This window comes from Miscanthus floridulus, chromosome 11, assembly GCF_019320115.1.
Source record: "Miscanthus floridulus cultivar M001 chromosome 11, ASM1932011v1, whole genome shotgun sequence".
NCBI lineage: Eukaryota > Viridiplantae > Streptophyta > Magnoliopsida > Poales > Poaceae > Miscanthus > Miscanthus floridulus.
Window position 1 is genome coordinate 21,458,085 of NC_089590.1, and position 25,403 is coordinate 21,483,487.

Here is a 25,403-nt window from a genome sequence, read left to right on the forward strand (position 1 = left end):
ATTAACAGAGCAGTAACAAGATGGAAGAGGAGCGGTACCAGATTATGCAGTTCTAATCTTCTTCCTTAACCACTTGAGTCGTGTAGAGTCTTTCGCGGTCATGAAAATGGCCCTGTTTTGTGGATCTTTGAAGACATCATAAGCCTCGACCTTCTCATCATCTGACAGATCTTCCATCTTGTCCACAACAGCGATGCACACCGGGATGGGGAACTCATCCTCATGCTGATTACTTGCCCTTTCTTGCTGCATAGATTCAGCCTCGGCTTGCTTCTCTTTCATTTCTATAAACCTTCTCATCATCTCAACCACCTTTCCATCTTGTCGACGCCTTTGTGCTGCCTTTTCTGTTTTGTTACTTGTAGCGCTTGCAACTCTTTTTCCCATTCTTGACCTTGCAGCGGCACCACTTGCAACTGGCTGTTCCAATATCCTCAACTCGTCATCATCAGTTTCAACATTGTGTACAGAAGAGTCAAAGGGGAAATTTTCATCTTCTCCTATATAATGCTGAGTGACAGGACCTTGGGAAGGCTGAGTGACAGGAACTTGAGAAGTTCAGGGTTCCCTCGGAAGTTTGTCCTACACCAGAAAGTTTAGTCAAGTAATATTTAGGAGAATTGAACACAACATGCTTGGCTGGTAGGAAAATTAAAATTCAGCAATGGTAACATACCGTCATATAGCTATCCTAAAGCCTCAAACAATGGGAAAGATTCATTCTGGAATTTCTTGGCCTTAGGATGAACTATTTAATGAATACAAGAATGAAAAGTAATTAGCAAATGAGACTAAAGCAAGCACTAAATTTAAGAATTTAAAAAGAATTAACAGCAAGAGACAAGAAATCTCACAGAAAGGATTTTGTCCCAAACAGGTTGATCTGCTACAATCCTGCACAGCTTATCATCCCATGACGCACCACTTTGTTGTCTTGCTTCTTTTAGAACTCTATATTCCCTCTTAAGCTCTCTCTCTGTCTTGAATTTGAACCTTTGTAAATTTGACATAGGGGAACTTCTCATGGACCAATTTGACGATTCTGTTCCATGCTTCTGTGGACCACGCGTTCTGACTCCTATAACAGTCGTTGTTGTGATCATGTAGTAGTTCAACCAAAGCCTTTTCAAGTCCTGCATTCCAATTAGCTCTTGAACGATCAAGTACAGCTGGAATAGAGAAGCACACATCAGCTACAGATAATTACATGTTTTTAATCTACCAACCTACTGAACTTGAGAAGCCCATATGTGCATTTAACGCAACAAGGCAATTCTTTCAATTTACACAAAGCATACTGCAATTTACGTCAAATATATTTTTTTTAGAAAAAGTGCTATGGTGTTGACTCTTGCAATTTACACAAAGCATACTGCATACAGCACCAGAAAGTGGAAATACACCAAATTCGAACCTGATACTTGGTCAGGCGGCACGATCCAGTTTTCTTGGGGTCGAGGTTGAGGAGCAGCTTCTCCTTCTTGCACCTTTCTTCTAATCTGGAAAGTTTAAAAACAGAGTTTTTATCAAAGCTGGAAGTCTGACATACAGGCACATATACATCAAGTACTTTAGGGGAAAAATTGAGTGCAGCCTGTCTATCTTAGAAATAGGGTAATTATTACTGTCCCTCTTGACTTTATGTAAAACAATAAAGCTACATCATACTAAAATTAAATTCTGCTTACCAGTAATAAAGTTTGGATTGCAATGCTCATTGAAATTAGCAAACTGTATGCTGTGGCTACTGGTTAGTATAGCTTCAACTATGCATCGCAGAGAAAGTGTAATGGCTTTGAAATTAGGATTGTGGCATTACAGTTTAGAATTCTCGCATTTTCTAACACCCCCATAGCCATTTTTAGTACTGTAAAGTCAGAAACACACATCACACTTGCGTCCACAGACATGTCTAACATGCAGATCAAGAAAAACATACCCGGAACATGGAGGTCCTAGCAGATCTAAGATAGGACAAGGGTTTAAACAAAGACGAAGGTCAGAAGGAGGAGCGAAAGGGAGAGGAGGATCGATGTACCTGGATTAAAGGTCCTAATATGGCTAGAGGGGGTGGATAGCCTATTTAAAAATCTACAATCCAACTAGAGCAATTTGATTAGTATGACAAATAGCGAAATGCACACTTACTCTAGCTCTACAAGGGTTGCAAGCCACCTATCCAACAATTCTAGTTACTATGATCACTAGACACATAATTTGCTAAGTCACTACTCACTAAGAGCTCTTACACTTACTACACTAAAGAGCTCCACTAGATGAACTTAAACTACAAAACAAGCTCTCTATTCTAGCTACACAAAAGAGCTTGCTACAACTAATTTGCGAGAATGTAAATGAGTGAGTAGGGTGATTATACCGCCACGTAAAGGAGTGAACTAATCACAAGATTAATACCAATTCAATCACTGGGAGAACACCAAAGGGCAAGAGACAACCAATTTTTCTCCCGAGGTTCACGTGCTTGCCTGCACGCTAGTCCCCGTTGTGTCGACCAACACTTGGTGGTTCGGCGGCTGAGAGATGTTGCACGAACCTCGTCCACACAATTGGACACCGCAAGAACCTACCCACAAGTGAGGTAACTCAATGACACGAGCAATCCACTAGAGTTACCTTTCGGCGCTCCGTCGGGGAAGGCACAAGACCCCTCACAATCACCGCGATTGGAGCCGGAGATAATCACCAACCTCCGCTCGATGATCCTCGCTGCTCCAAGCCGTCTAGGTGGCGGCAACCACCAAGAGTAACAAGTGAATCCCGCAGCGAAACACGAACACCAAGTGCCTCTAGATGCAACCACTCAAGCAATGCACTTGGATTCTCTCCCAATCTCACAAAGATGATGAATCAATGATGGAGAAGAGTGAGAGGGCTTTGGCTAAGCTCACAAGGTTGCTATGTCAATGCAAATGGTCAAGAGGGTGAGCTAGATCCGGCCACATGCCTTTAAATAGAGCCCCCAATGAAATAGAGCCGTTAGGTTATCACTGCAGCCCAACTCGGGGCGACCGGACGCGCCGGTCAGGTTGACCGGACGCTGGACCCCTGCGTCCGGTCGCCTGATGATCGCCACGTGTCATCAGCTTCAAATGCTGAGTGGCTGATCTTAACGGTTAGTCTGCTTCGCGCCACGTGTTAAGTTGCGACCGGACGCGCTGCTCAAAGTGACCGGACGCTCCATCACTGGAGTCCGGTCGTTTCTAGTAAGGTTCCAGAGACGGTTTTTCACGACCGGACGCGTCCGGTCACGCCCGACTGGACTTGCCCAGCGTCCGGTCACTCACCCTCTTCTGGTCTCAGGCCGAGAGTACCACCTTCTTTTATAATTGATCGGACGCTGGAACCCCGAGTCCGATCACTTCGAACTCAGCGTCCGGTCACTGTTTCACAGTGAAAAATACCTCCTTCGATTCACCAACTTCTCCACCCTTGCTCAAATGTGCCAACCACCAAGTGTATCACCTTGTGCACGTGTGTTAGCATTTTTTCACAAACATTTTCAAGGGTGTTAGCTTTCCACTATATCCTAAATGAATATGCAATGAGTTAGAGCATCTAGTGGCACTTTGATAACCGTATTTCGATACGAGTTTCACTCCTCTTAATAGTACGGCTATCGATCCTAAATGTGATCACACTCGCTAAGTGTGTCGATCATTAAACCAAAAAGCTCCTATAAATTTCACCTTTGCCTTGAGCTTTTTGTTTTTCTCTTTCTTCTTTTCCAAGTCCAAGCACTTGATCATTACCATGGCATCGCCATCATCATGTCATGATCTTCATTTGCTTCACCACTTAGAATATGCCACCTATCTCATAATCACTTTGATAAACTTGGTTAGCACTTAGGGTTTCATCAATTCACCAAAACCAAACTAGAGCTTTCACTAGAGCAGCAACCGCCATTGGTGGGAGAGCAGCAGCCGTCGCCGCCGCTGGTGGGAGAGTAGAAGCGTCTTGAACCCTAGCAACAAAAAAGTGGATGAAGGAAGAAGGGGAAGGAAAATGGGATGAGGTGAAGGAGGAGATGACTTTGAACCTATTTCAAGAGAGCAGGCCGCTGGGGCGACGCCGGCAATGAGGCGACGTCGGCTTGGATGCAGCGGACGCCGGTGAGGAGGCCGCAAACTCCATCGAGGATGCGGTGGACCGCTCGAAAGTTGTGGACGATCGCGAGGATGCGGTGAACGGCTTGGAGGCGGCGGCGGCGACGGTGCAGGAGGACGCAAAGGTCACGAGTGCCCGACTCGGGAGCCCACAGTGACGCAGCGTGCAAGCGAGACGTGTGAGAGTTCCAGGCCTCAGGTGGTGATTATTCTCGCACCCTTGAGTCGGCGTGGATCAGGCCGTGACCCACTCCCACCCACGCGCAGCCAAATTCAACTTTTGACGGAGCATGTAAATCCAACCAGACGTGGGCTGCAATCCACGGGAGGCATGGTTTGGGGCCGAATCCAGCCCAAACCACGATCAGCCAAACGAGGCTGTAGTGGGGTTTTTCTTTATAAGAGAAATGGATAGATAGATAGATGACAGTTTCTTTTTCCATTTGCTGAGCTCGGATGTTCATGGCGACATGGTAGGACAGCTATATTATAGCATTGTCTTGTCGATATGAATATTTGAGATTTCACAGGGAATCTCCTTTGTGCTGATTCGAACGTCAAACAAGTACTTTGTCTCAAATTCTCAATTAATTAGGCTCATGTTTATTTTATACTCTAAAAAAACATTCACTTGTCGGACAAATCATAAGTTGCGTGCAGCTAACCGGATATGGCTACTATGTTGTATAGAGGAAATATTTAATGGCTAATTAGGAGGAAAATGTATATAGTTCGAAGGTTGTAAGGAAGGAATGATTGTCACTTGTCTGAAACTGTGAACACTCTGCACAAGTTTATATCAATGGTTGATGTGTCACCCTTCTATATACTACTAGTAGTATTTTTTCAATCCACGTCGTCTCGCGGTCACAATAACATGGAACGCTCAAGTTAGTGCTCTCGCTATTATGCTCTTGCAACTAGAATTATTTAGGGGGTTTGCGTTGTATTACATAGGCTTGGCAAGTAGTGGCTATTAGTGTCATCTCTTTCACTGACACTTTTGCCTAGTGTTTTTGAGCCGGTAGAAAATTTAGTTAGGCTCATGTTCAACTCAGGGGGAGGCAGGGGTGTGCGCACTAGCTGGAGATGAGTGAGGCCATGCCGTGCCTCGCCAAATGGGAGGCGGGGCCACACTATTTTGGAGGGGTGCGAGTCTGCTCGCATCGGCTAGAGGGAAAGGCAGGTTGTGCTTAGCCGAAGGATGTGTATAGGGGGTTGTTGAGAGGGAGAGAGGGAGGGGAGAAGGATGCCATGGGAGGGGCGAGGATTGTAGGGAGAGAGATAGAAGGGACAAGATAAATGAGAGGGAGAGCTAGGGCTCACTTGATTTTATATGGGTTAGATATTGGACCGTGGACTACTTTGCTATGTCGGGCCTTATAAGATTCTACCTCTACAAATAGATATGTAGAGACAACCCTTTCAATATGTCTGCCTCTTTTTATTGTCTTCTAGAGGCCATCATACCCTCTTATTGTCTTCTAAAACCACTTGTTTCAGAAAAAAAACATTTATAGATGGTCGAGTAAAAATGCGGCCTAGAAAATAAAAGCACTTGTCTTCTAAATGTTTTTTAAGTAGTGTACCCCCTCTTGTAAAAAGGCCCAAGTACTCCCTGCGTCCCCGAGAAGTCAAACAAATATCAAGTTTGACTAGATTTGCAGAAAATAGTATTACCATTTGTATCTCTAAATAAAATTAGTATAAAAATATATGATGTCATTAATCTAATGAAGATTATTTGATATTGTATATCTTAGTATTTTTCATATAGATTTGGTCAAAGTTAAGTTTTTTGACACCTCGAAGTACGAGATGTACACTTATTTTGGGACAGGGGGAGAGGGCTAAGGTTGAGGCTCCGTTTGCAATTTGTAAAATCAAAGTGTAGTTTGATGAAAATTAGGTCCTCCCACCTTTCCTATAAATACAGCCGATGGGACAAAATGCAAAGTGGTTTCCCACTTAAAAGGACCGTTAAAGACCCCAGTGAAAGGTCTTAAATGGCTAGAGGGGGTGACTAGCCTATAAACAATTTTCTACAACAACACTAAGACAAATGGTTAGACAACTAAATGGTGAAGCGAGTTTTGCGCTAGCAGTACAAGTGTTGCAAGCCACCTATCCACAAGTCTAGTATGCTATGATCTCTATATATCACACAATGGCTATTTTCAACTAATTAAACAACACTACTTAGAAGCTACAACTAGCACTACACAAGTATACAAGAATGTATATAAGTGCTAGGGATGATATACCGAGTTGGGCAAGGGATCAATCACAATGAATACCAATGAATTCCTCGGAGACAAGATGACTCAAGATTTTTCTTCTGAGGTTCACTTGCTTGCCAACAAGCTAGTCCCCGTTGTGACGATTCACTTACTTGGAGGTTCACGCGCTAATAGGCAATGCACTTGGATGCTCTCCAATCTCACCAAATGATGAATCAATCAAGCAAGATGAGTTAGAGAGGAAAGGCTAGGCTCACTAGGTTGTATTTTCAATAGGAAAGGCTAGGCTCACTAGAGTCCGGTCACACCATGACTCCTCCGTTTCTTCTCCAACTTCTCCACCCTTGTTCCCACTACTAGGAATGTCCACTTTCATGATGAACAACTTTCGTCACTAAAGGAGCCAAATTTATCATAATTTCAATTTTATGACAAATTTATGATGAAAAATAGTTCATCATAGAAGTCGTGTCACACTTGAAGAAGTGGATAGATCTATGACGAAAAACTTACTGTCATAGAACTGTTTTGGCATGCATGGCAGGGGCAGCCATGCTGGTGGGTGCTTTCGTTGGAGATGCTTTCCACGTGTACATGCTATAGCCGGTTGCATTGGATATGATTCGGGTACGTGTCACCTAATTGCACAACATGGTCATCTCTGGTTCTTTCACGTTTGTGGTTCTTACTAGACCACGTGTCAGGCCTTTGTTGTTCCACATGTCAGTTTTCTATTGGCACATATGTCGTGTTGCTGTTGGGTCACGTGTCGCTTCTTTATTGGACCACATGTCATGTTTTTATTGTTCCACATGGTCATTTCTTATTCGACCACATGTCACGATGCTGTCCATCCATGTTTTGTTTTTTGATTCAGCCACATGGCTTGATGACTTCCTTCCACGTGTCGGATTTTATTAGCCACGTGTCGTGCCATGGCTATTTCACGTGTCATGCACTGGTTCATCCACGTGTCGCATCTTTATTTGATCATGTGGCTTGCCCAGGTTCTACCATGTGCTCAACAATCAATTTGTTATAAAAGTAATTCGAGATTGTCACTGCTGCACAGATTGACTACATAATTGTTCAACGAATGTCTACATAATTATTCAGCTTGATAATCAAACACAACAAATTACTGTTTACACATCAGCAGCAACCCACTGACAGTTTCACCACATCAAACTAGCACACGAGTACACACATCAAACCACAAATGTTCACTATTGGTATATTTTAATGCACACAGAATAATCCACAAGCGCACGGAGACCGATGTAGCACTTCACCGAAAAGTATTCCAGAATATCAAACTCAAGGAAACGTGTGTAAGAATAACTAAGTCTAACTTAACCCAGAGTAGCAACAAGACTTGAGATAACAGGAGTGTAAAGAAGATCGCTAAGGTCTTCTAGTTCTAACTTCGGTAAGCTATGTCTTCTATTGTTCAATTTTGGGGATATTACTAAGGAAAACATAGGCATAGTATGTTTCCTATAGTAACAAGGTCCTGCTCGGCCTACAAATGGGAGATGGACTACAAAGGATTCAACGAGGCTATAAGAGTCACCCTAAGCTACCACCGATAAGGAATATAGGGTACATCCATGAGTAACCGAGTCTAAGCACCGCTTACACTATGAATACTACTTTAACCTAGGAGCGACAAGGATTAAAATACTCAAAAGAGTTGCAAACCTAAAGAACAATATAAACAAGATGCTTACTTGAATCAAAAGTTGATTACTAGAGAAATCTCAGAAGCAAGCTTAAGCAGAACTTGATTCCACCAGGGTACAAGCTGTAGAAAGTGCACCAATAGAATGGAACTTCTCCAAACTCTTCCCTCACACTCTATCTCTCTATTTCTAATACAAGACTAGATCCTATCTGTAACGACTCGAGTTCGTTGCAACCTAGGCAATCGTTTTGATTTATCAAAAGGAGTCAGTCACCAACCATCAGTGAAGACTTGCACCGTGAAATGAAACACTCGACATCGAGAACATCCATTCAATGGATTAATCAATTCAGCAAAGACAGGGAATACCGGACTGTCCGCCAGTACACCGGACCATCCGATAAAAGTCAGGACATAATAGAGCTAAGTGGAAATTAAGTTGTTTCTTATTTATGGACTTGGACCCACATGTCAGCATGAGTGGAGATACTTCACCAGCTGAAGGAGCACCCTCTCACTCATCCTCTCACCTATCCACTCATTTGCAAACACCCCCTCTCTCTCTACCCCTCAAGAACAAGAAAGAACCCTAGAACTAGAGAGAGAAAGGAATGAAGAGAAGATTGAAGGAGGAAAAGAGGAAGAAGAAGAGATGCATCAGCACCTCCCCATGGATTCCATCAACCTCTTCAAGATAGTCATGGTGAGCTCAAGAGAGTAGCTCCTATTTTGTGGATTTTCCCCAAAGTAGTTAATGTGTGGTTTTGATGGAGGTTGGAGATGATGGAAGCTTGGATGGAAGGAGAGTTGGATCTTCAATCTTTAGGCTATGGAAGATCTTGATCTCGGAGCCAAGGATCTCTATCTCAATCTCAAGGTTTATCTCTCATCTCATGAGTTTTGGTTTAATTCCTAAGCCTTGAGCCACACTTAGTGAAACTAGCTTATAACCTAGCCATAGTGAGCCTAGTAAGCCACCTAAACTACCATAGGAATGTTTGGCACATGCAAGATGCACAACTCCACAAATCTAAGCTTGAAGCCTAGGATTTCCTTGGAGCATAGGTTCTGTTGCCCGTGTGACAGAGTGTCCGTCAAACCGATGGAGTGTCCATCAATCCATAGGAAACCACTAAGGAGCCTTATCCCCTGTCAGCTTAGCACAGTGGAGCATCCTTCACCCATGGCAGAGTATCCGTTGAATTATAGAGAGCAGTAACCCAGCAACCCAAGAACACCTAGTTCATACCGGAGCATCCGTCGATTGACCGGACTATCCGATGTGGACAGAGAACCCTAGAAATACCTAAGTCCCAAACCTATTGGAGTCTCCATGAACTCCATGGAGCATCCATCAATCAGTATAGAGCCAGACTAGGGACAACCTATCTCGGTACCTAGTACAGCGGAGTGTCCGTTGGTAGAACGGAGTGTCTGCCAGTCACAGGAAGAGAGAGCTAGCTTAAGCAACCTACTTGAGTAACCAACCTACAACCAAGAGAGCTTAGTCATACCCAATGCAGTAGTAGAGCCATAGTTAGATGTCTCTCCTTAAGTCCTACGGTGGTGACCTAACCCTGTTCACCCATGTTCCTCCTCATCATTCCAATCGTCGATGTATCTCTTAGACAATCTTTCGTAATCTCTCAGGAATGTGCGTGAGTCTTCGTCATCAGCTTCAAGATGTCTGGATGGCAACACCATCAGGCAGGCACCCCACTATTATAAAACCTACTTTAGATACTTATCAAGTTGCATTATGAGTTATGCATTACATGTAGTCTTGGATAATGATCACTCTTATACTACACCTAGAGTAGTCTAATAATCTGTAGAAGCCTCTCACCTAGATAATGGGAACGCTTAATGCTTATTGTTTAGTTGCTTGGGCAATGGTAGAAGTTGAGCATGAGAAGGGAACTCATACTCGCATGTGTAGGATGCTACACCTGGATAATTAACTACTAAAACCAATGAGGGTACAACTTGACTTACCTAATTAATCTAGCTAAGGACTAATATCCCTAATATGGTAATCTTGATGATAACTTGGATATCTTGCTCATGCGAGGGGTAGGTCATCGTGAGTGTGGGATCTTAGGCAACGTAGCTCATAGAGCAGTAAGGACCGTGTATTAGGATACATAAGTCCGAGTAACCACCCATACAGACCACATGTCGCGGTTGGGGTCGATAAGCCAAGTAACTAGTTGTGACCTGTTTATCTGTGAAACTAGCAAGAGGGGTGGCATCGGTCGGGAATGTCCGTGACATTGACCGGGCACCCACTCGAACCTTTCATGTGACACTCAGAACAGATTATAGAAAGGTTGGAGATGTGTGGCAACCCTTATCTCTAGTGCACAAGATATGGAGGTTCGTCCTGTTTCTCCATGTGGGTACAACAATACACCTCTACAGAGTCTTGAAAGCCTAGAGTCCCCCAGGACAAAACTATTTGGTTGTTCTTTCTTTCTATACCCATGGTAGCATGAGTAATGGACTATGAGCACTTTGTTATAATGATGAATACCTTTACTTCTATGTTGAGCATAGCATGTCGTAATCTTAATGAACATCATTGCTTTCTGCACTTATACAAATGCCCGATAACTACCCTGTGCATCCACCAAATATTATGTGTTGGAATTAAGTCCTACGAGTACGCATTGTACTCACGGTGCAGCCATTAAGTTGTTTTGCAAGAACTTTGTAGATCAATGGAGGTTGAGTCTCCATCATCGCTGTCTAGTAGCATTAGGGAAGGGCGACCCCGAGTATGCTACATGTTAACTCCATAGTCTTGTTCGAGCGTCCTTGAGTGATTACTTTAGAATGGATTCTGGATCTTATCCATTGGTTGGACCAAATCATGTAATTTATGTAAACTCTATCTTGTAAGCTTTTCTGTATAAGTTGTTTGAGCATTATCCATTAGACTGTGTCGGTTTAGTATGTGAACTACTGCGTGCCACTCAACCTGATCTTGAAGAGGAGTTGCTTAGTGTGCTCCTAGGGGCCGCGTGATGTTGTTTTGCTTAAATTGAGCACGTCAAGTGGATGACACTCAATTTTGGTGAAGTATCGCGATGGGCACCCCACACTATCTTGAAGGACTAATCTTCTCTTGATTGCTAGCTCTGATCCTGATGGAGAGGATATGAATTGTAGCTTCTGGTTTCTAGGGTTTTAGGATCTTCCTAGAGGAGGGGGTACAGGCAGGTATATATAGGGGCCTTCAAGCATCCTAGACCCTCAGATCAAACTGACTTAAAAGAATGGCGTAGATGTGATCCTTGAGGCGGTGGAGAAACAACATAGCGAGGAGAGCTTGACAGGGAGGGCCCATAGGCCGGCCGGCCTATAAGTGGGGCTGGTTGGCCCCACATGTTAGAGGCATAGGCTCTGCTTTGGTGGAGTATCCTCTAGAGTCTTCTAGAGTCTTCCCATGTAGATATCATCGTGGATTAACATGATTTCCTTTGATGCATAGGTCCCCCTTGCAGGTTTTCTGATTAAATCCTACTGAAAGCACATATTCACCAAAACTCATGAAAATTATCAGTTTAAACCCCTAAGTCTATGTGGTGATCCATTTTAGTCTTTTATGCAAGGTATATTGATGATTTATGATGAGTGTTAACTACCATCAACAAACTCCCCCACACTTAGGCTTTTACTCGTCCTTGATAAAAGGATGGATTACTTTAGGCATCACCTTGGGATAAGACATCAACATAAAACCATTTCCAGTCATGCATATACTGCAGGATTCAAAGTGTCTACCATGAAACTTTGGGCGGTTGAAGAATGGAATAGCTTGAAACAGATCATCATCTTTGTTCAGTCAAGTCAATTGGAAAAACATTTTAAGATTTTTAGAAACAAAACATAGCTGACCTTCTCCTTTATATGGACTCTCAAATCACTCAATATATGTGGTATTTTTGGATCCTTACCAAGGCATTGATGACTTTTGCCTTCTCTATTTCTAAAAGTTCATGTGGAGCTTAGGTAGGGATGAATATGAGAACATACTTGCATTGCATATATTGTAAAGTCAAAACATGGATCCAAGGAAAAAAATGTCATACTCTTAGATCGAGATGTGCATGTGCGTGGATATATATATATGGTGGCTAACTCAATTCTACTATGCTCCTTGAAACATATCTCTCTTGTTGAAACTGTGAAACACTTTTGCAAGAAAACATGGGCTATCTTATTCATCTTTCTTCTTTTTTTTCAGGCGGGCATCAGAGTACCCATTGTTTTAAATATCTTGGACACTTGCCCATTTTTTCAATGCTTTTTTTATGAATAACTTTTGCATAGCCCATGCCTCTTCTTCTGCAATTAAAACTTTCAAGAGAGATATTTGCAAGAACTTGGAGCATTTATCCTAACAAACATATTTTTGTGTCTATTCCCAATGTAGGAGTAAAACATTTTTGGGTGGATGGAAAACATGTTTTTGCATACTCCCAGTGTAAGAGTAGCAGATATATGTGGAGTGTATGTGATCTTGATCTTGAGAGCATGATAAGTTTCTCAACAAGGGTCACAAGGTTTGACCAAACTCAACACAATGATAAGTAGTATATGCAGAAGGTTTTCCTAGTCTTTATATCATATATGGCTTTGGTAGGACATTGCTTTACCACAAAGGAGAGGTGTAGCTATTCTTTTAACTTTTTGAAATAAAATTCTCCAATGACGAGACATCAAGAATCAAGTTCTCATTATTCTACTATATCTCATTCCACAACAACTTAAGTAAATGGGGTCCCTAATAATATGTTCCCAACAGTAGCAAGACTTCCAGGAAAAGTATTATGTGAATCTATCCTTCAAGTTATGACTGAAATAATCTTTCCTTCATATTTTAAAGTTGTTTTATCAAGGGATTTTCAATTCGGTTTGAAACAGAAAGCGAGATAGGTGAAAATATAACATACGAGACTCAAACCTGATCGTGGACGAAGCGTGGCATGAGGTGGTGCTGGGCTGGACTGGTGGCCCATAGGCTGGACCAGGCGGCCTGCCCCGGAGCCCGTTTTGGTCTAACTTTGGTGAGCGTGGTTCTTGTTCCATTGCTTTCTGAATTTCATGATTTTCACGATCAGATCTTGTTTTATTGTCACGGTGTGCTTCCCCCACACTTGTTTCCTATTTACCTTTATGCACAACATGTGGAGACAAACACATATCCAAAAGAATAGAGAGCAAATAACAAACTTCCATTGATATCATAAGGCACATTATTACATCCAACCTAGACAAACTAGCTAACACAAACTTTAACCAACCTAACAATTGAGCTAAGCAAACGACCTAAATAATCAACCTAAATGTGACTTATTGATCAACAACCTAACTCTTAATTCTTAAATTTGTCTTGATTGACAACATAGCGGTTTAAGATAGTAAGCTCGTATTCTAGGTTCCTACGATGGATGTGCTCCTTATCGATCCTATGTTGCAACGCATGGAAGTACTAGGTGAGGGTTTTTATATTGTCATTTAGAAGTGTGGTGGTCATCCATTGATGCTTCTCCTCATTCTCTTGAGCAGTGGGTGGCTCCCTCTTCTTTTCCTCCTTCGACGGCACAATCTTAACTTGCTTAGGCGTAGCGCGAACACCACCTATGGCCACACGTGGCATGACCAACTTGTATTTCACATAGGTGACATCCCCGAACTTGTTGGTCTTCACCCCTGTCAATGTCTCATTCGCCCTTGAAGGAAGGAGGTTGATCTCCTTTGGCACCTTGATCTTTGGTGCCTCCAGCTGATGTGGCTTATCTTGAAGAAGTAGACGCATCGGCGGTAGAGCGATAGCGGGACGATGGATGGCTTAGGCGAAGTAGGACTGATTAGAGGGAATAGGAGCCATCTCTCATGGTAGGACGACGCTCAGTGCTAGGATGTCGGGCTTCTTGTTTAGATCAACTCCATAGGGGACAATCTCTCTACTGGCCATTGGAACTTGATAGGAGGAAAGTTTTGCTGCTGCTGGAGATGGGAGACTTTTTGGAATGGCTATGGAGGCAGACAGGGGCTTGTTTATATAGGGGTGATAGATGGGCATCAGGGATCAAGATCTATCCATTAGGAGTCTCATAACAAGGAAAAACCGAATGGCTCAAAAAATTGGATATTGTCACGAGAATACTCTGGAAGGTTCGTGAGCAAATCAAGCAGGGGTGAGGAGATAGTCAGGTGGGTTGGCCAGCCTATAGGTGGGGCTAGCCGGCCCCATAGGGTGCCACCTCTTAGAGATTTTTCGCACGATGGTTTCTAATGTTTATCTAGTTGCAAAGAATATACTACCGCGCTACGAATCGTAATCAAGAGGGCAGAGGTGTAATTCTATGGCAGAATAATAAAATCTACCTCATCCAAATCCTCAGGTGTTTTTTCTGGTTCTAGAAAGATCTTGAGATGGTGACCATTTACCTTGAATAATGTACCTTCATCATTTTGAAGTGTTACCGCTCCATGAGATGAAGTACTTATAACCTTGAATGTTCCTTCCCATTTGTTTCGAAGTTTTCCATGCCTAAATAATTGAACCTTGGAATTAAAAAGTAATTTCTTATCTCCTGGGGCGAACTCCTTCTTCTTGATCCTCTTATCGTGCCATCTCTTTGTTCTCTCCTTATATATATTGGCGTTGTGATATGCTTTTTCATGCCATTCATCGAGCTCAGAGAGTTGTGTCTTCCTCCTAGTTCCTATAGCTTCCAAGTCCATATTCCATCGTTTGATATCCCAGCGAGCCTTGAATTCTAGCTCAACAGGTAGATGACTGGTCTTCCTATAGACATGTTGGTATGGTGACATCCCAAGTGGTGTTTTATAGGCCGTTCTATAAGCCCATAATGCATCGGGTAGTCTATCCTTCCATGCACTCTCCATCTCGTTGACTGTCTTCTGCAGAATATTCTTGATTTGTTTGTTTGATGTTTCTGCTTGGCCACTTGTCTGAGGGTGATATGGGTTGCGATGTTGTGACGGATCCCATGTTTTGACAAGTACTTGCGAAAGTTCTTGTCAATGAAGTGAGTGCCTCCATCACTTATCACCATTCTTGGTACACCGAAACATGGAAATATTATTTCTTCAAACATCTTCTTGGAGTTCTTTGCATCAGTGTTGGTGGTAGTTTACAACCATTATAAATCGTCAAAGAAACATGAATAAGGGCATAAATATGATCACCAACAAAGGTCTAGGGGTCTAAACTAATAAATTCCATGAGTTTTGGTGAATCTATATTTTTTGTAGGGTTTAACTAGAAAACCGTCAAGGTGGACCTACATGTCAGATTTAATTGTGCTTATCCATCGTGAAACGGACACTAGAAGGTTCTAGAGGACACCATAGGATACCATGCCGAGGTAGAGAGGCAGAGGTTGCTAGGTGGGGCCGGCTAGCCCCACTTGTAGGCTACCCATCCCCTAGGCCCACCTGTCGGTCTCTGTGTTGCAATGTCGGTTCTTCTCTGCCTCCTAGGTTGCATCTACACCGTTCCTTAAGTTGGTTTGATCCAAGGGCTCACGTTTGATGCTCTAGGCTATATATACCAGCCCCTGCCATGCCCCTGAGGCATCAAGTCATTTGAGAAGAGAGAAACCCTAATCATACTCAGAGCTCCATCAATTCTAGGGCATAGCTAGTTAGGTAATGTCTAGAGGGAGGCAAGCAGACTTCGCTTGGATTCCTGATCGTGTCAAGAGCGTGGTTTAGTATAATCCTTGTACCTCCTCTCTTTTTTATCTCCATTATTTTTATATGCTTTCTACAATTGTTATAAAAATATTAGTATTCATCTTATTCATGTTCTTTGTTATAATGTTCATCATCTACTTTGATTATATACTTAGTATAGCTAGTTTATCATTATGTTCATGCATAAGTTCGCAAAGCGCTCGCTCCAAAGTACATGGGGTGAGTCGTTGACATTGTGTAAGCATGGTGCTTATACGTTGTTTACCTGTGGATACACCCTATATTCTAGGCCATGTGGTAGATCATGGATGTGACACTCCCGTTGAGTCCTTTGTAGTCCACTCCCCAATATAGGTAGCATGTAGGATGTGACAGAACCGCCCAATTCATACAAGCTCAAGTACGACTGTCCCCGTTTAACACGTTGACATGCACATACTTTCACTTATATAAACCTGGTAGTCCATCGAGTGTCACAAAGGACCTTAGTAAATCAACATCACAACCAAGATCACACGATTAAGCACATATACATCACATACACGGAGTTGCAGTGGAAATAGTGTTTACAATGAGTTCACAAATAATAATACAAGTTTGGGTTTCTAAACCGATTAGTGAAAACAATATAGCTTTCAAATGATTACAATAATATAAGTTCCAAATACATTGCTAGCATACATGATATCCTCTAACAAAAGCATATAGATAAGAACACTATATAGAGTCGCCGAGCTCAGCGGCGGTTAGCCACCATCTTTAGCAGGCCAAGAACTTCACCTGCAACATAGTGGGATAAACCCTGAGTACTCGAATGTACCTAACTAGACTTACCCATCATAAACCAAAAATAAAGTGACACCAAGGATCATGCAAGGTTATATAAGTGGAGCTAGCTTGACAACATTTTGCATAAAAGCCACTAGTTGAGCAATACCTTTTATAATTCGGTCCTCACGTTAATTATAGCTATTTATCTCTAGATTAGCAACTATCTTGTACCAAACATGTGTTATATAATTAGGTAGCATAACAATAGTAACCATAGCCATTTATTATATCATCCTCAAAACCATTCCACTTTCATTTACTCACTACGATAGAAGGAAGCTCAGTCAAGTTTCTCACTATCCGGGACAAACGGTGATTCTAATCGATTGCAACCAGCTGGGAATTTATTCCTAACACAAACCCAGACATACCTATGCCAAGGTAGTCTTAGGTCACCTTTGGTACAACTCAGGTCTAATTCATGAGTTTGATCAGCGCCGCACAATCAGGGACACTACTGGATGCCAGGTCGATCAGGACTCTAACCTGCCCTTGGCCTCACACCGGTTCCCTGCACATCCTTACTACCTCTAGTGTGCGCACTCTAACAGAATGAGGCCTGGCCTGAGTTGAGCTACTCGGCTTCGTGATCGGAACGAGTTATCCGGCCAGCTAAGTGAGAGGCATGCGTTCAAAATGACCGAGGACCAACAATGATGCGGTCCTTAATCGGCGTAGACGGAATCACATGAGTCAACCTACAACATAGACTCTGTACGGCCTTGATTTACAACATCCCATGGTTCTTTTACATAATAGCAAATATAGCCAACCATGGTTTAGTGTCCACCTATATCTCGTAGGTGATAGGAAATCACCCGACTTCTACCGAGCTAAGCATTGCTAAGCAGTTATTCGATCCTAGACCTACATAGGATTCAAGGTATATTTCTGGACAAGGTAGTTCTATGGATCAATTGTTTCCAATCAACTCTTATAACCTAATGCATCAAACATAAAAGGACTCAAGTGATATTTTATAAAACATAGGAAGCTTATAATACTTCAGGGCTTGCCTGGGATCCAACACTAGGCCAGTGTTTGTTAGATGACACTCGCTTGGTGAGCATCTCCTGTTCAGGCATGTACTCTCGAAGTCCTTCCATCTTTTGGATAGGTCCACCATACACCATCTTCGGGTTCGGCTCCAACATCACGTCCTTCAGCTCTTGTGTGGTCCATATAGCATACCTAAATGAGGTACAACAATGCATATGTATGAATGCATGGAAGTGCAACACGCAAAGCATTTGTAAAAGTACACCAAACTAATATAATAAGCACCTAGAGCTATTTAATTTAATCATCACTCAGGCATAACATAGGAGAGGGCAAGCACATCAAGCATGGCACCCAAATTACTTGAGTATAGCCATGGAAAGTATTCATCAATCAATGTCAACGTAACATGTTTAACCAACCAGAGCAAGCTAAAGCAATCAACCTACACATGCAGTTCCTGGACAGCAGCACAACAGTCACTTGTTTCAGTCATAAACAGAGATCTCGACATCCAATAAAGGTGATCCTAGACTTTCTGGAAAGCTAATGAAATTATATACAACTCTTTTATTTGCACTCAGAGCTGATTCTAAAGCTAACCAAGTTCAAATACACCAAGAAGTAGGTCTGCACAAATAATGGACAGAAAACTAATATGAACTTCAGAGATGCATATCCAAAGTTCTATCCACTCAACAAATGTGGTTCTTAAGTTTTTATAAATCTTATTAAGTTAGATACAACTTTGTTATTATCATCTAAGGGTGATTTCACAGCTATAAGGGTTAAACAACACAAAGAGGGCATCTCTATCTAGATTTGGATAGAATCCGCCATTCTGCTTTGAATAGCAATAACTAGAGTTCTAGACCACCAAAAGCAGTGATCTTAGACATTTTTGAAAGCTTATGAGAATCACTACAACTCTTCTAACATCACCAGAATGTGATTCAAAGCCTAGCTAAGACAAACAACACAATCATTCAGATCTGCACAGAGAGCATGCAAAACATGACAGGGAAATTGTAAAATCTATAGCCCCTAAACCATCAGGCCTAAAATCATGAACTTTCAGGACAAGCAATATAATGAAATCATGTACAACTTTTGTATTTACCATATCTTCAGAAAACATCATTTGTTTAACGAAGTTATCTGCACAACAGAAACTGCACATGCAACCATTTCAGAATATAACAATTTGACGTTTCACTTGTTTTGCTAACAAAGAGCATACACACATGAGCTATTCAGGGAACTTCAACCACTACTAATATACTTAGCAACACTTGATTGAAACACCAAGCACTCAAAGCATCACCAAATACTTTTACATGCTTTATCTACAATTATGCTTCTATTAACCCTTTCTCCTAATAAACTTATATATATTATTTTAGTGATATATGAATGCAACTAGTTTGGGTCTGAGACTTTTATGAGTGGTATATGTTATCAAAACATGGCTACTGCACAAATTTCACATGCTCAGGTTTTATAATTTAATTACTATGAAAAAGACAAATTGCCATTGCAAGAAAACATGTGAGAGCAAGATAAATCTAACTATCATCATTTTCTATAAGCACAAGGCCATATTAAGTGTTCTTAGGTCACAACACCATCATACAAAGGCAAAGGAGCCACATTTCAGATTTTTACAAACATAAATTATTTATAAATCATTTAAAACCATTTATTAAGCACCAAGAAAGTTAAATCAATAACCCAGTCATATTGTATCCAATGAACATGAAATTTTAACCACAGTACACATATGACATAAGTAGCCTACCATAAAAATTTCACAACCTTTGGAGCACCACAACTTTAGATATGAATTTATTCCTAGAAAACCCTAATTTACAAACATAAATAAAAAAGCAGAAACTTTCTACTAACACATATCATATTATGACTATACTGCGTAGATCTACTCACAAGGATTCCAAAACATATTCATTGGCTATTTTATGATTTTTCTATGATTTACTATGATTTTCCAAAGTTTCAGCCATAAAAGAAAAACACATTTGCACTTCTGCAGAAAACCCCTTAGACTTGTTTCTATTTGAACGTGAGGTCCTCCTTGCCAATCAGAATAGAGGAGGCGGAGGAGGATCGTCGGCCAGCCGATTTTCGACCGGTGAGGTCATCGCCGACTTTGGGGAAATGGCGGGGGAGCACTAGGGGGCCAGCGCGCACCCATTGGGTTGCTTGGTTTAGCCAGAGTTGGCCCAAGGTGGCCCAGCTGTGTGCCTGCAGCCTAAGGCATGGCGGTAGAGCGCGCCGGTGACATTTGGCTTGGGTGAGCGTATGCGCGAGATGGAGCACGATGAGGCAAAGGCGGTGGTGTAGGGCTGGCAGGCGCTTGGCAGAGAAGGAACAGCGACAGCCATGGAGCAACTCCAGTGGCGGCTAGCTGCAGGCAGCAGGAGAGATAGCGCGAGGCGGAAAGGTGCCGGCGGTGAGCTGCAGGGCAGCGGCAAGCCTTGGACTGCGCTTGGCCCTAGATTGGCTGGTGGTAGTGGATGGAGGAGGGGCGTGGGAGTGGCTGGAGGAGGCACACAGCTGCGTGAGCTCTCTGCTCAGCTCGAGCGAGGGAGAGGGTAGAGAGAGCAAGGGAGAATGGGAGATAGGGAGAGCGAGGCAGCGTCGGGTCCTCCAAATAGGTGAGCAGGGTCGAGCGGGCGAGCATGCGAGGCGAGCTAGTGAGCAACGCACGCACAGGAGGCCACGCGGTGCCTGGCTTCTGAGTTTGGTCAACCATGACCTATTTTAGCCAGTTCAAAATTGCCATGAAACTGACTGAAACTCACATCTTCAACCTTCCTTAACTTCTAATTCGTTTAGTTTTGGCACAAGCTGTAGTAACCAAAGTTGTAGAGCTACATGAGATTAACAACTTTTCTTAAAGGATCTTGGATTGGTTTGGCCTGGTTAGGAAGATACAAAGCTCCAAAGTGGATTTCCTGAAACTAAAATTCAGGGTTCAAACATTCAGTCCAATCAGGGACAAAACAGTGTGAGGTTCTGTTTTTTAAATTCAATTTTAACATCCAAATGAGCTCCAAAAGGGATGAGACTTGTTTAGTTGTTTCCTCCACATAGTGTGCTCCAACTCATATTAAGGAATCTAGTTGAGTTACCATATGAATTTGGAAGATAAAAATGTCACAACATGTCAACTCACTATTGCCGATCAGGGACTTAGAAAGATTTCTGAGAGCCCAAAGGAGGACTGCATTCAAACTTGAGGCCACTATTTGAGCTAGTTAGAAGTTGAATCAGGGCTTGGTCCAAAAATAAAGTTTGTTGTACTCCACTGAAACTTCAACTTTTATTAAAGGTCAAACTTCATATCTGGTCCTAAAATCATAGTTTCATCTTGGTCAAAGCATCACCTCGTTAAACCCTAGAATTAGGGTTGTCGACCAATTGAGGCATTTTCTTGACATTAACTCAACATGAACCCTTCATAACTTTTGTTCATGAGTTGAATTAGAGCTGTTTGAGCAAGGTTGCAGGGTTTGGTCGACATCCCATATTCCCATTCACTTAATAAAGCAATTCAAGCAAGGTTATAACTTATCATTTCATGTGACTTCTTGGCTCCAAACTTTATGAAACTTTTCCAATGGTGGAGATAGATAGATGTTAAGGTGATGATCATGAAAGAGCCATGTTTAACACTACTCAAGCATACATTTGAAAAGGGTCAACATGTAAGCAATGGTGTGTTGTCCAAATTTAAGTTGGGCTCATTTTGATACATTTGACCTCAACACCTTCATCACCATTTTAGAGATAAGGAACTGAAGCTCCTGATTACCTCTTCATCTGTCATGTTTGATCCAGATCGATCAAGTTCACTAGCTCATAACCATAGAACCTCTAGGTTTGGACCTCAAGCACACGCTTGAACACTTAGCTCATAAGCGGAGTTCCTGTCGCTCTTGGCCCTTCCGACCGGAGCTGACCGGACCTCTTGTACATCCCATCTTTCCCCTTCTCGTTTGTAACCCCACTACAAACTTCGAGCACCTAGGCTTAGGAATAAAGTCACCAACCGACTCAAATTGGATGTAGGGCATGTTGCCTGAACTAGTATAAACACTATGTCATTGAGTGCTAGGCCACCTCTGATCACAACATATGGCAAAACTACAAATATTTATGTGTTGGTCACTTTCTGCACCGACAGTTGGCACCATCCATGGGGAAGACGCTATACATTCAACACTTTTTGGTCATCGGGTGGCCCACTTTCCTGCCACCTTCGCCATGGCGGGCTCAGGCGATACAATTCACTTAGGCTCACTGGAGTTTCCCGCACTCCCACCTATTGGGATGTGGGTTCCACCTGTCTTCGAGCCATCCCAGGCCTTCCTCCTTGGAAGCCTGGACTTCATTGCCGACCGGCTCGGTGTACTACTCTATGAGGAGGCACTCATTCCGGCACCCATCGAAGGGGCGCCATCCATTGACTTCGGGACGCATGACTTCAACGACGTGGCACCTATGCTTCATTCTGAGCAAACTCTCTGCTCAAACCCCGCTGTGAGTAATGTACATGATGTTATTTACTTGCTATTTTCTATCTTCCGCCAATTACCTGGAGGGATGCTGTTGTCCCCGTCGTGGCCGCCATATGACCGGTTCCTCTATGGCCTCGTGTCTCCCGCGGATGCATACGCCCAGGGGCTCCAAAGGATGCTGATGCCGCCCCTCTCATGTCTGAATTCATGGGGATGGCGAGCTACGCTCCCACCTATTTCCTCGACCTCATGGATGATGATGTTGGGAGTGACGGCTCCAGCATTGGCGATGTGGCACCTAGCCACCGTTCATCCTAGGAGTGCACTATGGCAGACGCTCCGAGACAGCCACCGGGGTTAACGGAGTCCTTGCAGACTCATGCCCCTCTAGACCCTCATGCGGAGACCCCCGAGCTCACATGTGAGCATGGGGAGGAACTACAACAACAGTGGCTGCATCGGCCACCGACTATGCCAGCACGCTCGGCGCACCACGTTGAGCCCCATGCACGTAGACCAGCGAGCGGCGCCTGGTGTCGTGCTCGTCGAGTCTAGCACAACACCATGGACAGGGGGAGTGATCACCCATAGTTTGCTCGGGCCAATTAGAACATCACCGCTGTGGCAATGCTTCTGCGTGGCCTATTCGAGCCAAACGACCCTCATGAACAAGCGATCCACCAGAACCTCCGGGCACTAGTGGAGACCGCCGCCGTTCAACAAGCGGAGAGCTCCGTATCGCAATGCTGACTCGCAGCCTCGCTCCTCACTAGGGGAATGGGGACGCAGCAGATGGGTTGCTCCACCCGATCACCACTACAATCACCGAGCGTGACATAGGATGCCGCATTGGCACCTCGTCTTGACTTGACGACCGGTCCTCACCGACCGCCTGTATACATGTGGCTTGGACCAAACCGAGACACACGCACCAACGACCGGAGTCCCAGCCCTGATGGCCCAGGACCACGGACCTTTGTCCAACACCTCCAGCAAGCGCCACTCCCACCGCGCTCCAACGGAGGCTGAGGCAAAGGCAAGGCCAAGCGCCAGGATCAAGATGAGGGCCCCTCCACGCAGAGGGGAAGAAAGAACAAAAAAGATCGCTGCCGACTGGCTAGCTCTGCATTGGTCGCCACGGTTGATCACGTGGGCAAGTAGCCCCAGTAGGACCCTCTGGGCCACTTCCATGAGCTCATGGAGAGCCCATGCACCAACCATGACTACCCCGTCAAACACCTCCACAAGGACTGCCAGCTCCTTAAGCGCCTTCTACGGTAGGCTGATGGGCCAAAGGAAGAAAAAGGCGAAGAAGTAGCGACCGAGAAAGGGGCGTATCAAGCAAGGAACTGGATGACTGAACATTGAAATGATCTGACCGGATGCTTACCAACTGAAGGACAACAACAACAACACTCTCACCGAACGCTTGGAACAGCTATGTTGTTTTTTCCTCCCCTAAATTTCAGTCCTACCATTGTTTACTTAGCGTTTGCTCCTATGAGAGCACCCTGACCTGAACACTTTTTGGCTTGGGTTGCTCGGGGGCTCCAGAGCATGCACTACTACCTCTCTATTTTGTTTACTATCATATGGCAAAATTCCTTCTTACCCAATCAAAAGGGTAGTTCATTCCTTTAATTTGCCTTACGTAGCTTTGTTTTAAAACATTCCAACCGATCACACCCCACCTTCACCTATGGTTATGAGCAGCTGAGCCCCACGGGCCATGGCTTGGGCTCCCAAGGTTACAACCTACGGGATGAACGGGCATGTACGAGAAAGAAAGAATAAAAAACAAAATTATGCTAAGGGAAAACTAAGGAACAAAAGGAACAAGCTTCCCCAATCGGAGTGACTCCATCACAGAAAATGAAACCGACTATAGTCATTAAGTACACAGGAACGTTTACACAGGGGCTCCCCCATGAACTTAAACTTTTTACATTCACTAAACTACTCATACTTTACAAGCTATTGGGCTGGATCGGTGGCATCTGCTGTCGGTGCGGCCGGCGAAGGCACGGGCGGCTCACTCCTAGGCGGGACGACGTTTGGCTCGGTCGTAGCCGGGCGATGTCCACCTCCGACCCAGGCTCTGTGCCATCCGCAGGCTAGGCAATGTCCTCCCGACGCATGCTTCAGGCCATATCTTCACAGCGAACATCCATCACCCACTGAGCAGAGACTTGCTCTACCACCGACCTTGCATGCGGCAGCAAGTTCTCCCCCAATCAATTGGATATCCTCCATGCTCAGGCCGTCAGTGTTCGGATGGTGCGTCGCCACTGAAGTCAACACCCCTGACGCCCCGTAGAATAGTCCACTCATGATAAGGTCCTAGACCACATTCGGGACCTCCACCAGCTGGACGGCGGGCGCGCTAGTGCTTGGCACCGACCTGAAGACCTCCGAGACGACAAGCTGGGCAACGTTCTGGATCTAGTCAAGTTCCCCCTTGAGAGCATGTCGCTCTTCATGGGACTTGGCCAGCTCCTCTGCATCCTAGCTAAAAGTCGCCTTGACCGTCTCTAGGTCCTGCTCCAGCAACTTCACCTTTCCACCCAGCTCTAAAAGAGGAGCGACAAACTTAGAAACAGGCTGAAGGAACCGACACGACGAAACAAAGAAAAGGTACGTACCGACATGGAAGTTCTCAAGGGTGGAGAGTTCCCCCACCTACCGGCCCACCTACTCACACAGCCGGGCACTCACCTCCTCCATCCCCATCACCCGGCCTTGAAGCACGAGCACCTCCTGGTCTACCTTCGACCGGGCCTTTCGCTCTGACTCTAGGGCCTTCCATGCCAACTCCAGGGTGCTCTGCTCTAACACCAAAGTGCTCCACTCTAACTCAAGGGCCACCAAGGACCCTTGGAGTGCCGCCTCGGTGTCTGCCAGGCATGTCCACAACCCCACCTCGGTCTCCGCCTGGCGGGCCTTCACCGCCTCAAGCCCTTGCTCGGTGGCAGTCGCCCGCTCTGCTGCACGCTGCCCATCCGCCCACGCCATGGTCACCTCGGCCGCCTGATCCTAGGACTTGTGGCGAGTGGACTCTAGCTGATGCTCATGCCCAGCCATCCAGGCGTGCTCCATTCGGAGGAAGCGGGACTTGCGGGACGACATCCCCTTTAGACTCTATGAAAAACAAGCATGCTAAGGCAACCAACAAAAGATTCAGAGGTCAAGGACAAGTACGGGAAACTCACCTCCGCGGCAAGCTGTAGGTCAACCTCGACTAACTACT

The 25,403-nt window shown here is 44.2% G+C and overlaps 1 pseudogene; it reads right to left on the reverse strand.

Annotated features, from left to right (window-relative positions):
- Positions 1 to 42: 42 nt before the first annotated feature.
- LOC136491703 (uncharacterized) lies at positions 43 to 25,168 on the reverse strand (annotated as a pseudogene).
- Positions 25,169 to 25,403: the final 235 nt, after the last annotated feature.